General features: G+C 34.4%; 1 protein-coding gene across 7 annotated transcripts in view; it reads left to right on the top strand.

Annotated features, from left to right (window-relative positions):
- Positions 1-12856, top strand: part of LOC140141372 (uncharacterized) — a 278662-nt gene that overhangs the window by 122920 nt on the left and 142886 nt on the right. Inside the window, exon 1 of one of the 7 annotated variants that reach the window (XM_072163217.1) lies at positions 9361-9583. The exons of the other annotated variants lie outside the window; for them this stretch is intronic. The gene's annotated coding sequence lies outside the window, so the exon portion shown is untranslated. Of the gene's footprint in view, positions 1-9360; positions 9584-12856 lie in introns of those variants that run through there. 7 annotated transcript variants of the gene reach the window in all.

Here is a 12856-nt window from a genome sequence, read left to right on the forward strand (position 1 = left end):
TAGTGCTGCGTCTCTGCTGCAGGTATGCGTGCCTTCAAAGTCGGCACAATGTGTGCGTTCGCGTTGGTACTTTGTACTTCAGAGTAGACTGACTGTATACCTTTAACTCCTTCATAGAATGTGCATTTTCAGCTCCCAAAATTGGAAACAAGAATAGTCAGGACTAATATATAGACTTACCTAACTGAAGCCAAACTGGATGGAAATTATTTTAATAAAAAGCTCACTCAAATTCCCCCAAAAGTGGGGCATGCCCACAACCCCCCTTTTGTGCACACAGACAGGCCAATACAACCACTGAAGTTGCTGAAATGTCTTAAATATTTTGTCTCTTTCACACAATGTCATTTGATTCAACTTGCTTCTTCACAATCATAGGTGATTGCCCTAAAACAGTCTCCACACCCAGACAGCCTTAGTTCAGCTTAGAACAATTCAGACAATTTCTCTTTCCTTTTATTGATGGATTCGCAGTATGATGAATGTAAATTACAAAGACATGTTATAGCATAGTGAGTAATATTACAAACTTGATGTTCCTTTAGGATCAGCATGATCAGGAGGAAGCTGCACATGTGCATTTGTATTTAAAACCAAGTGTGAACTCTGCATGGCAGATCATGCAAGTTTTGCTATTATCTAGGTACAGAGCTACAAAGGTTCATGAACATAAATCTGAGGACAACAGCAGGAAGAATCCTATTGATTTGATGAGAATTTAAGAAGATGAATACATGTAATTGTCATTAAACTGAACATGAACTTGAGTCACCTCTACATGTTCAATATTGTAGGTAGCAGGGCTAATCACAGCAAATGATCCACTGTTGTTGATTTCAGAGTCCAATTCATGACCTCTTGGTGGACATGGTTTGTGGTCTGCAAATTTGTCAAGTTTATGAAATATTGGGCCCAATGGGCATCAGACTAAACCACAAATGCACTTTTCAGGTTGCAAATGTATCATATTTATGTACACAGTTTTGGATGGAAAATACCACAAAATTGTATCAAATTATTGACACCTTAAAGTCGCTGAATTTGGTTTTATGGTTTTAAAGCATAATAAAGTATGAGATTCTTACCAAATCTCTTTTCAGCATATTGCGGATATGCTCATACTTTGCACTTTGCTGAACTAAAGCATTGCCATGAAATGGTATCAACCTATATTAGTGTATGTTACTTGCTTACTTACAAGCTTACTTACTGAGCAACCCTTTGGTCTGAAATGGACCCGGGGGGTTCACTCCCATTGTGGCCTGTACACCATCCGCGATAATGAAAACGCGTAAAAAGGGTAGTTTTTCGTGGGTAGGCACGATACGCGTATCGCGTTTAGGGTGTCAAGAACAGGAAAAATTGAAAAAAAGGGTAGCAAAATTGCAATTGCTAAATACGCGGAAATGAAATTTAGGGTATGAAATTTGATGTTAGGAATGAAATCCCTGTTTAGGGTGTCATTTTAGCCAAGGGTTAAATCCTTGTTTAGGGTGCTTTTCAAAAGTTGATTATCGCGGATGGTGTACAGGCCACAATGGCAGTGACCCCCCCGGGGAAATGGACATATATCAAAATGCCACAAAGGCATGACCCAACGAGTGGTGAGTGACAAATGAAAGAGAAAGAAGTAAGAATGTATTAAATAATTTCCCCACTGGGGATCGATGACACTCCTAACAAGACCCTGGTCATTATTCCTATTTTGGGTCCTTTTCATATCTCAAAATCCCAAGAAGGTATATGACCCCTAGAGTGGTATCAAATGTGACACAATCTGTACCATGGGGGCCAAAGGAGGCATTTTTGAAAATTGAGTTACTCTAATTATTACCTTGTAGTAACATTAGGCTATCATTTACTGAAAACACCAAAGGTCTAACATACTTGGTTCTATCATAGATACTAAAAATAATTAGTATCTATGGTTCTATAAAGTTATGAGGTTTTGTGATGTATATTTTCTTATGTATTTTATTGTTTTTTACGCCATATTTTTGCCTTTATCTCAGTTTCACATTTGCCGCCATTTGCCCCCCATGGATCAGATTGTGTCACAAATAAAAGACAAAAAAATAAACAATATAATAAAAAACAATTTCCTGGGTCAATAAGACCTGGGTCCTTTTCATATCTTGAAATATCAAAACATAGCTGCTCTAGCTACTCAATTGCAATTTCTGATAATGGGATGCATTTTTTGCAGTTTGAATGTGTGATTTGTCCTGTGACTTGTTTCAAAATCAACTGTAAGCCCCAGATCATTTCTGAGATATAAGTGTGAAGTGAACCTTAGGGTGTGTGCCTTGATTTTAATACCTACATGTAATTATTGCAACAACTTTGAAGCAAACGGTTGGGAAGGAAGACGGAGGGTGTGTCAAGCCAACCTACTTTCCTTTGCCCCCAAAAAAAGTTGTATTGCTACTTGCACCTGTGGCATGTTTTATATAAAAAGAAAACTTCAGTCCTTTAAGTTCAAATATATAGAAATGTACACTGTTTTTGTCCGGTTTTTTTGTGTGTGATTGTTTTTCATGTAAACTTGAACAGGAAGTTTCATAGTAAATGCATACACAGTCGAGTCATGAAGGGGCACTTGAAACGTGATATGGTCTTTGAAATCTACCGTGTGATTCACTGACAAGTGTCTTCAATCTGGATCGGTGTGGGCTACCAATATGATCTTTATCGATTCGTTGATTTTTATTTCAAACCTGATATTCTTGGCATATTTGTAGTGTTTACACATATCGCTCATTCTACAAAATCGGGTGCCAATCCACTGTAAAAATTGAAAAAATAAAAGTTGTTCAAAAAGACCTGCTTTTTGTGTTTTTAAGAGTAAATGTATCACTACTTTCAGTTGTAAAAGATTCGCCACCCCCCGTGCTCTACTTTTCTTTCAGGAAGTCATGATGTTTTTTAACACCAGAACTCAATGTAATGTGAGCTACGTTACCGGCTACAAAATGGGCTGCTTTTACTTAATTCAAGGTCATAAAAAGCAAACGAAAGATCACTTGAGTGAAATGTAACACCAATTTCACCATTTCATAGAAGTTTTAAAGATGCGTAAATGAGTGCGTAACGTAGCTCACAGTAACGTAGTTCACGGGTTTTAATGTTTTTGATGTGATTTGCGAACGTTAGAGCGTTATGCGGTTAATTCTAATATAAATGGGGTTCGATCACTGGTACCTATCACATATTATTAGGAAGTACTTGTTATACAAGTGCATACTATGGAATTCTGGTAACGTAGCTCACCAATCTTAACATGGTCGGTCAAAATTTCAATGTTTACAAAATTTCTATGCCAAAAATGCTACAGCATCACAATTTTTACTGTGATTTTTAAAAACCTATGAGTGTTTCCTTTCAAAAGCCACAAACAAGTAGGAGTAGACGTTGATATCTGTGTCTTACGTCTTTCCAATAACGTGTGTTAAAAAGGGGTAACGTAGCTCACAGCATTTTGGTGGAAAGTGCAATTTATTTTAGAATTACATAAAGACGTTTTAATCACTAAAAAATAATGTTGATAAACAATATGATGGAACGTTATCTAATTAAAAAACAACAAATATGTAAAGATTTCGCATTTATTCAAAGAAAATATTTTGAGCCTTTGTCAGGGTTAATCAGGCTGAAGAAAGCATTTAAAGTATGGAAAACTATATATGTCTGTGTAGATCTTGTTGAGTTCTACCAGAAAAACAACATATTTGATGCCCTAAATGCTCGACAAAGTGTTTGTGGACCAAAGAATGGAAAAAGGGCTATTGGCACCCGATTTTGTAGAATGAGCGATATCCCAACTTACATATAAATGGAATCAGCCAAATTTGTTGTTTGTAGGGCAAAAGAGCAATTTTGAATGAATGTCTTGAAAAAATAAGACATTCAATCTCCCCAGGATAGATAGTAAGCAAGTTTTCTTTCATTTTACCTCATTATAGGCATGATCACACGGAGCTTACCTCCGTGTTACCGTAATACGGAGGTAGTGCAAGGTCATGACTTAACACGGATACTTGTCCACACGGTCCTTCCTCGTGGTCTTTAACTCTAAGCACTCAGTGTTAGCTGCACGGCTTGGTCTTTACTTCGTGGTAAATATAGGAATTTCCTGGAAGTTTTAGGGCCGCTTGCTATACTGCAAGTCACTGTGGAAGCCGATGTCTCTTAGTTTCAGGGCATTTACATATGTTTTTAGCTGTTATTTTCTTCTCCACTCAATTTTTTTGTCTTTCAAGACACTAATATCAGCTCTTCCGTTTCTTCTTTTGACCAGTTTAATGTTTTGTTTGGTTAGGTTTTTTATTTTGTTTGTTTGGTTTTTTTTTTTTTTTTTGGTGCTTTTTTCATCATGTTCATTCTCGGTGAGAAACGGAGATAAATTATTGTGAATTTATGCTAAAGAAATTTAAAATACTGCGAAATTGTAAGTGTTGTATCCATAAGGTCAAGCTTACCCCAGAATCTTGTTCATACGGGCACTAACACGGAACGATCGCTTCGTGTTAGCGCGCTACCACAGAGATTTCTCTGTGGTAAATCTTCCGTGTTAAGCTTCGAGGTAGTTAACACGATACTTGTTCAGACGGTCGCTAACACGAAGCTACCTTAGAGGTAGCTTCGTTAGCTTAACTTAACTTACCCCTAAAATTACCATAAAGTATTTCTTACAGTTGTTACTAATATTATTTCAAAATTTTTGACAAAGAATAATGAAAAAAATTAAAATTTGACAGTATTTGACATTGGCTTTTAAGAAGTGGTGGACGCCCGGAGGTGGACGCTAAAGGGGCGCTATGCAATTCATTTCTAGCACCTTTCTACAGCCTGTCTAGTAGAGATAAAGAATGCTGCTGCTCATAGTGGGCATCGGCATCAAAGCATATTGACATGATCTGATCTGAATTGGGTGGATGTGGATTGATCAAGATTAAAATGCATCATATGAACAGCTTCAATACTTGACAAAATTTCTCAATTTTTGAAAGAAGTTGAAGAGAAATACAAAATGTATTGAAAATGACTAGGTTGACAGGTTGACCTGCTGGGCTGGAGTCCAATGGTCTCCAAATCCTACAAAAGGTATAGGAATTGCACGCCAAACAACGTCAACAGAGTGTGAATGAAGTCCCTCAATTGTGTTTGGACAAAGATTTGACTGTTTGGAAGTAAAAATAGTTTGGGTTTAAATCCATAATTTAGAAGGGAAAAAATAAGGATTTTATTTAGTGCTATACCTGTGTTTGTGAATGTGGTATGTGATGTTATGTTTCTGGGGTATATAAAGAGAGCTTACTTTCAATATATTGAAAGTGAAATGGTATTTGTAACTTGTGTGGATGAACTTGATCAATGTGTCGTACATGAGAAACCAGGTACCGACTAAATTGATGTAATCAGTCCGGTCTGACTGCCTGATCAGGAAATACTGCCGAATCAGGCAGCATGTTGCCGAGTCAGGCAGCATGGTATCCCACAATGCAATGCTCTATTTCGAATAGAGCATCTTTTAATATACCGTTATTTCTTGGTTTAGAGTAAAGAAGTAGGTAAAATATATAAAATTATCAATGGATGTACAATTAATAGTATTTTTTCATCAATTCTAGTTAAAATAAAGTTAATTTGCATATTTAAATCAAATTTTTAAAAAACCGTTAGAAGTTGTTTTGTTATTTAAATTATTTTCCTCCCGGTGGAATTTTTTTTCTCCCGTGAAAAATTGTCAACTTACATGTAGCTCATGTGTGTCAAAGTAAAATTTCCACCGATCTTTTATAAAATCACCATGAACAATTTAGTCCTTAGTCTGTCAAATTCGGAAGGGTTACCAAAGCCTGTGTTGCCCGACTAGCAACATGCTGCCTGATTCGGCAGTACTTCCTGATCAGACAGTCGGACCGGACTGGTAATAAAGAGCGTTGTTCCTTGTTATGCAAATGAGACAGTTTACGCTCCGTAGCTTTTACACTGAGATTACGGGGTTTGCTCTTTGTTATGCTAAAACATTTCCCTATTTCATGTCGTCCAAGGCTTTTTGTACACAGGTGAATGAGCATGAAAAGAGTCTACCACACGACTATTTGGTGCGGACTAAATAATATCATATTAGTGTACTCAGGGATGTTTATGAGTTTAGTTCAGTGTAGTTTGTGTTAAATTTGAATTTGAAGAATACAAGGCTATAGTGACTTGCTAATATTGTCTGCTTATCATGTTTCAATGTTGCTCAAACTTCCAAATCTAATATAAAAACATAAGATACTGAATTTTGTTGGTAAAATCTATCATTTGTTCCTTGAATTGTATTTTTATTTGTTTGTTTAATCAGCTGGACTGGGCTGACACATGTTTGGGTCCTGATGGGATCCAAGCTAAAACTTAAGCATACGGTAGGCCTATGCTAGCCTAAGCTGTATGCAAAGAAAAGGAAAAATTTGAATTTTAAATAAAAATTCCCTTTAAAAGGGAAAGCCAGCTTCAATGTAGAAGAGGTCTGGTATTAGTTTCGGTGAAAGGCATTTTTAGGATCACACTTTTTTAGATTTAAAAAAAAAGGAGCAAGTAAACAAATGCCACTCCAAATATTTTGCGATCATAGGCAAGGAGCAGTCTCAGGACCTGTGGTTATCAGAGGGTTTGTGCATGGTTTATTTAACTAGACTTGTGTCATATCATGAGGGCTCTGATTATTGAATGTGAACCGTCTGAACTTGAAAAAGTGTCAACAAATGTGGACCATTTTAACAAACTCTCTGTCAGAATTATTGACTGCCATGAAAATTATGCTAAAGAATATAACATCAAATATGTTGGAGAAAAACAATTATTTGTTGCTTCTTAACTGTTGGGTTTTTTTTTATTTAGAAGAGGAAATAGGTGTTGGCTAGTGATTTTGTTGTTAAATTTTTTGCTCCCTTCATCTCAGTCTTTAAGGGATCTGGAATGAGCATTTTGAGCGTGTCGACAGTATTTTTTGTGACACATGAGAGCACATCAGACATATCGAATTGCATTCTGAATATGAAGAATATCTTTCTGATATCAAATAATTTTCATTTTTTGAAATTCACGATATAATACAAATTTTATGACAAATAATTAAAATTTGATATTTTTCACATTTTGATATATAACAGTCCTCAAGTAAATTTTACAAATTTAATGACATATTCTTAAAGTGTAGGCCTATGTAGCTGGGAGGAAAAGCCGACGATCAATTGAAAATTTTGACCTTTCATATTGAAGATATGGATTTTTTTTCCCAAAAAGACCTAATTTTTTTTGGTGTTTTGGGAAAAAAAATCCATATCTTCAATAATCTTAAAGGTCAAAATTTTCAATTGATCGTCGACTTTCATCCTACCTACATACACTTTAAGTATAAATCATCAGATTTATAAAGTAGTCGAGTACTGTTAAGGGATCTAAAATGAGCATTTATTGCGTTTCGACAGTATTTTTTGTGGGACATGAGAGCACCTCAGACCAGTCGAATTACATTCTGAATACGAAGCATGTCTTTCTGATATCAAATAATTTTCATTTTTTGAAAATCACAATATGATACAAATTTTATGACAAATTATAAAAATTTGATATTTTTCAAATTTTTGATATATAACAGTCCTCTAAGTAAATTATATAAATCTAATGATATATTCTTAAAGTGTATGTAGCAGGGAGGAAAAGCCGACGGTCAATTGAAAATTTTGACCTTTCATATTGAAGATATGGATTTTTTCCCAAAAGACCTAATTTTTTTGGTGTTTTGGGAAAAAAATCCATATCTTCAATACTGAAAGGTCAAAATTTTCAATTGATCGTCGGCTTTTCATCCCACCTACATACACTTTAAGTATAAATCATCAGATTTATAAAGTTTACTTCAAGTACTGTTAAATATCAAAAATATCAATTTTAATGATTTGCCATAAAATGTGTATTAAATTGCGAATTTCAAAAATCAAAATTATTTGATATCAGAATGACATTCTTCGTATTCAGAATGCAATCGATATGTCTGATGTGCTCTAATGTCCCAAAATAAATACTGTCCAAACGTTCATACCCCAGCCCTTAAATATCAATTTTTAATCGATTTTTAATTTGCCATAAAATGTGTATTACATTGCGAATTTCAAAAAATCAAAATTATTTGATATCAGAAGGACATTCTTCGTATTCAGAATGCCATTCGATATGTCTGATGTGCTCTAATGTCTCACAATAAATACTGTCCAAATGTTCATACCCCACCCCTTAAGCTTTCTCTCTCAAAAATTGACAGTGATGATCACTAACCAGTGAAAATATCAGAAATAGTGAACAAGCCAGAGATTCTCTCTATCTGTCTTTTGTTTGGCACTCAAGATTGACAGCCATTCATAGTGTCATACAGTGACAATTGCCAGACTGAATATATCATCAATTAAGGCAAAGTAATTATTCTTGATTTGTTGTTATATATTTTCAAGAGCTGGCCATTGACACTAAAATTTCCCTTTTATTTTTTATTACTTCTAACTTTTGGCGTCAAACTCCAGCGCCTCGGTCCTTGGTCGTAATTGTTCCATACTTAACCACCTAGTGTCACGTCACTTTATGGAAACGCAGCCACAAAAAAAACCCTGACCTGAAATGGCAAGTTAATATGCGGCAAGTTAGAAAGGATAATGAAACACTTGAGGTAATATCGGGTTTAGTTACTTTCATACTACGCAACAGGTAGAGTATTTTATTAGTTCAATTGCTACCATGATTTAATGCTGAACCAATACTAGGCATGTTTGTACTCGTTTGAATGCACTAGTTTTTGCACATATTCCAAATGTGCTCATGAAAAATAAAAATTGTGCGATTTTTGACAAATAGTTTAACATTTTTGTAAAATGCTGTGACCCATGTCGTCTGCTATTGATATCGTCTGCTGGAGGTTAATAAGCAGTTTGTATAGCTGTGGTAAAGTCAACCTGTTAGCCTATTGTTACACAAGTCAAATCTGCTTGCAGCACACATTAATTCTTACTTAATATCGGACATGACAACCCACCATGGAATATTGCCACAATACCATATTTCTTTTGTTGTACAGGTAAGTTATCAAAAAAAGATAATCCTTTCATTCTTCTTTGGCAAGGTGATTACACATCAAATTATATAGTTGTTTTTCAGTTTTTGAAGTCAAGCTTGAACTTTTGTGTAGGACACATTCTTGAGATTTTGGCCGTGTATGAGACGCATTTTTTTGGTTTATACACCCGCAATTGTGGGTGTGCAAATGAATATAGATTTAAATAGTTTTACGTCGCGTCAATCAGGTGGTTTTGTGTACGGTTTTGTGTATGGATAACTTGATATACTTTAACATTGCGTTTTGAGTTGTATTGCAAAACTTTGCGTGGATCGTAACTATGTGCAAGGCCTGTGCAATGTGTGACGGGACTTATAGTAACTATTAAAGCAAGTGGCTATGCCACTGTATAGCATTATGGGGACTGCAGTGATTGCCGTCATGGAATGGAATAACCAACATATTCTAATGATGAATTGCTTCACACAGGTATGGCTCAGTTATAAGCTTAACTAACTTGCTAATCATGTTATGTTCTATTGTATCATACACTGGTTCAGTGCTTTTAAAGGCAATTTTAGTGGTAAAATATTCACATTTATGGCACAGGATAACCAACATGTGAATAGATATATACCGGTAATGGTAAATCACTGCGCATATTCAACTAATTTTTGTTAACTTCATGTATGCTACAATGTATACACTCAATTTAGTTGAACTTTGACAAATGAATTCACTTGTGCATATAACAAAGCCCATTATATCAGTTTATTAATGAGTTATTAAACATAATTTGTTACCCTTTATGTGGCACAAAAACAAGTAATTGATACTGTTTACTCTCATAATAATGTTTTTTAGTCATAATTATGGAAAATAACTGGTATATTTCTGAAATTTGAAAAAGATTTGTGTCCATTTACTTCAGTGCTCAAATAGTCAGTCCATGCATCAGATCCACTCAGATTGTGTCACAATATGTGACATCGACACAGACTAATTCACTCAGGCCAAAGGAAGCAATTTTGAAAATTTAGTTATTTTCGTTTAAAAAGCCATATTGTTACATTATTATTAATTATAAATGTACATTCAGTTTTATAAACATCCTGTATACGTTCAATTAATATATCGATGATCGTATATGAATAAAACGACATGACACATGGTTTTATTATAAATCTCAGATTTTTGTCACAAATACATCACCAAAAATACCTTGATTTTTGCAGGGTATGTTAGTTTAGTAAAGTATATTACAATAATGTAAAAATTTTGAAAGGCATCGAGAGCATCGTGCTCATGTTACAACTGCTTTAACAGCTTGCAGTACCCAGTATGCTACTGATATCACAGATTGCATTTTCAACTGCATTTCATTTGTGTGGACACTAATTATTCTTCAGCTATTCATAATCACCTGCAATTTTTCGGTGTTAACTATATAACAATTTTTAATGGAATTGAATAGTATTAAAGCTCATTGTAAATAACAATATAATTTCTCATTGCAAGCTAGTAGCTTATCAATTTTGAATATTACTACCAGATTACCATGATTAGGGGGCCTACTACTGTTTGAAGCAATTTGGTGTAAATTTTTGCATGGACCTGCTTCTAAAATGTGTTAAACAGGGCCAAAAATGCAACGCAGGTACACATATCTTTGTATAAAGAGCCAGACCAATTTGGTATTCATTGGTACGTGTATCAATCTGGGCGAAGCAGTTTGTGAGATGATGTTTTGTTTACTCCATAAGTTGACGCCTGATTTGTGTTCTCTGTGTTATTTCTGTCATATCAACCAATGCTAATGAGTAAATAATAAAAACAAAAAGTTGAGAATTTTGAAATTCTTCTCAGTAGCACGTCACTGAGGTGTATTTGGACGTGTTCTAGAGATTTGGATATTTGGAGCAAAGAAATAAACTTTCAATATAATTTGAGGATTCAAAAACAGATGCAAACTTTTAAGTTTGTAGAAACTGATCATTTTAGGACTTTTATATATCAACATAGAAGGTCAAAATTTTCAATTGATCATCGGCTTTTCATCCTATCCAGCTACATACACTTTAAGTACATATCATTAGATCATTAAAAACGTTCATACCAGAGCCCTTAAATTAGTAAAAATATTTTATGTGCTTAAGAATATACCCGGGGAATATACATTTTGAATGTTCTGGGCATTTGGACTGACTTTGAGTCGAGGGAAGAAAATACATTGCGCATTGGATTTTATTTTTGAAATCTTCACAAGCTATGAGACATACAATTTTTTTCTCATGTTTTTGGAGGGGTTTTATTGTCAGTATTATATTGACACAAATAAACAGCAACTCCCTCAACCATTAATAGGTGCACTTTTACTCTTATCTGTCAATGTGTGGACAAGTGCTCTTTGTAATGAGAAAATCGCCACATTTGTTTTAAGGCCTCAGTTCCTTCCTGTTTACAACTTGACACTGAAAATGAGGATGTATGATCTCACTTGAGAAGTCAAGTTCACTGATCCACATACCATAGTGTATCTCTTAAATGTTGACTTGACAATTTGGGTATGAGTTTGGTACCCAAATTATGCAACGTTGTAATAGGCTTACATTGCCAAAATTTAAGATAATTGAACTGAGTATTTGGAGATGGAATTGCAGTAGTTGCTAAATAACCATATAGGTAGACAAGGAATCCAATTTGTTTGTGCAAACTAAATTTACAATCATTTTATTTTGTTAGTATCACATTTGTTTTCAATTTAAAGAAAATTAGTTGCAACAAAATTCTCTTTAATTTGTGTCACATTTAGACTTTTATCTTGTGCTTTAGAAAAGACGTAAATTGAATCTTGAAGAGGGAATTTTTTTTTGTCCAAATATATGAAAAAAAAAAATTGTTCAGTAAAAATTAATTATTGACAAATTTATTATAATCCCTTGTTTGGTTATGCTACATATTCTTAAAAGCGAAACGTGACGTTACTGAACACACACAAATTACAAGTTTGGGGTGTGCTTTTGTACATAGAGTGTACCTGCCATGTTTTGATCATTCAATGTGCCAAAACAGTGTGGGGATATGTCGGATATACCAAGCCATGGCACGTAGGCCTACAATTTCCATATTTCTGGATTGTATTGCAACATGAGTATTGGATTTCTATGATAATGTACAAACGGATCCTAAATGATGAATACTAAAGTTCTGGAACTATTATGTGTTTTATTAGCCAAGTAGGTAATGAATATGTGCGGCAATATGGAACATCATATCATTTATGTGGCTCCATTACAGGTGAGAGGCAGGTTTTATGGTTCTTGTGTCTTTTTCAAAATATATTTCTAGTACATGTCAGTATGTTTGCTGAAGTAATTGCTGATTGTTTTTTGTAAAATATTAAGGAATCGGATATTAATGTTTGCATAGTATTTTTTGTGGAAGCTGAGAGTACATCAGACATCTTGAATTGCATTCTGAATACAAGGAATGTCCTTCTGATATCAAATAATTTTGATTTTGTTGTTGTTGAAAGAGCATAAGAATGAAAATTCAGCGCACATAAACATTGAAAAAAAAACCAACAAAAAAAAAAGGTGCATCTGGCCAGATTGCAGAAGGGATCCTTAGGAGCATGATTTGTAGAAGATATTGAATTCATTTAAAGATATTGACAAGATAGGACTACATAACTAGTAAGATCAGAACCTGGGTAAAGAAAGTTTAAATAAATAAATAAATAAATAAATAAATAAATAAATC

The sequence above is a fragment of the Amphiura filiformis genome, chromosome 19 (genome assembly GCF_039555335.1).
Source record: "Amphiura filiformis chromosome 19, Afil_fr2py, whole genome shotgun sequence".
Lineage (NCBI taxonomy): Eukaryota > Metazoa > Echinodermata > Ophiuroidea > Amphilepidida > Amphiuridae > Amphiura > Amphiura filiformis.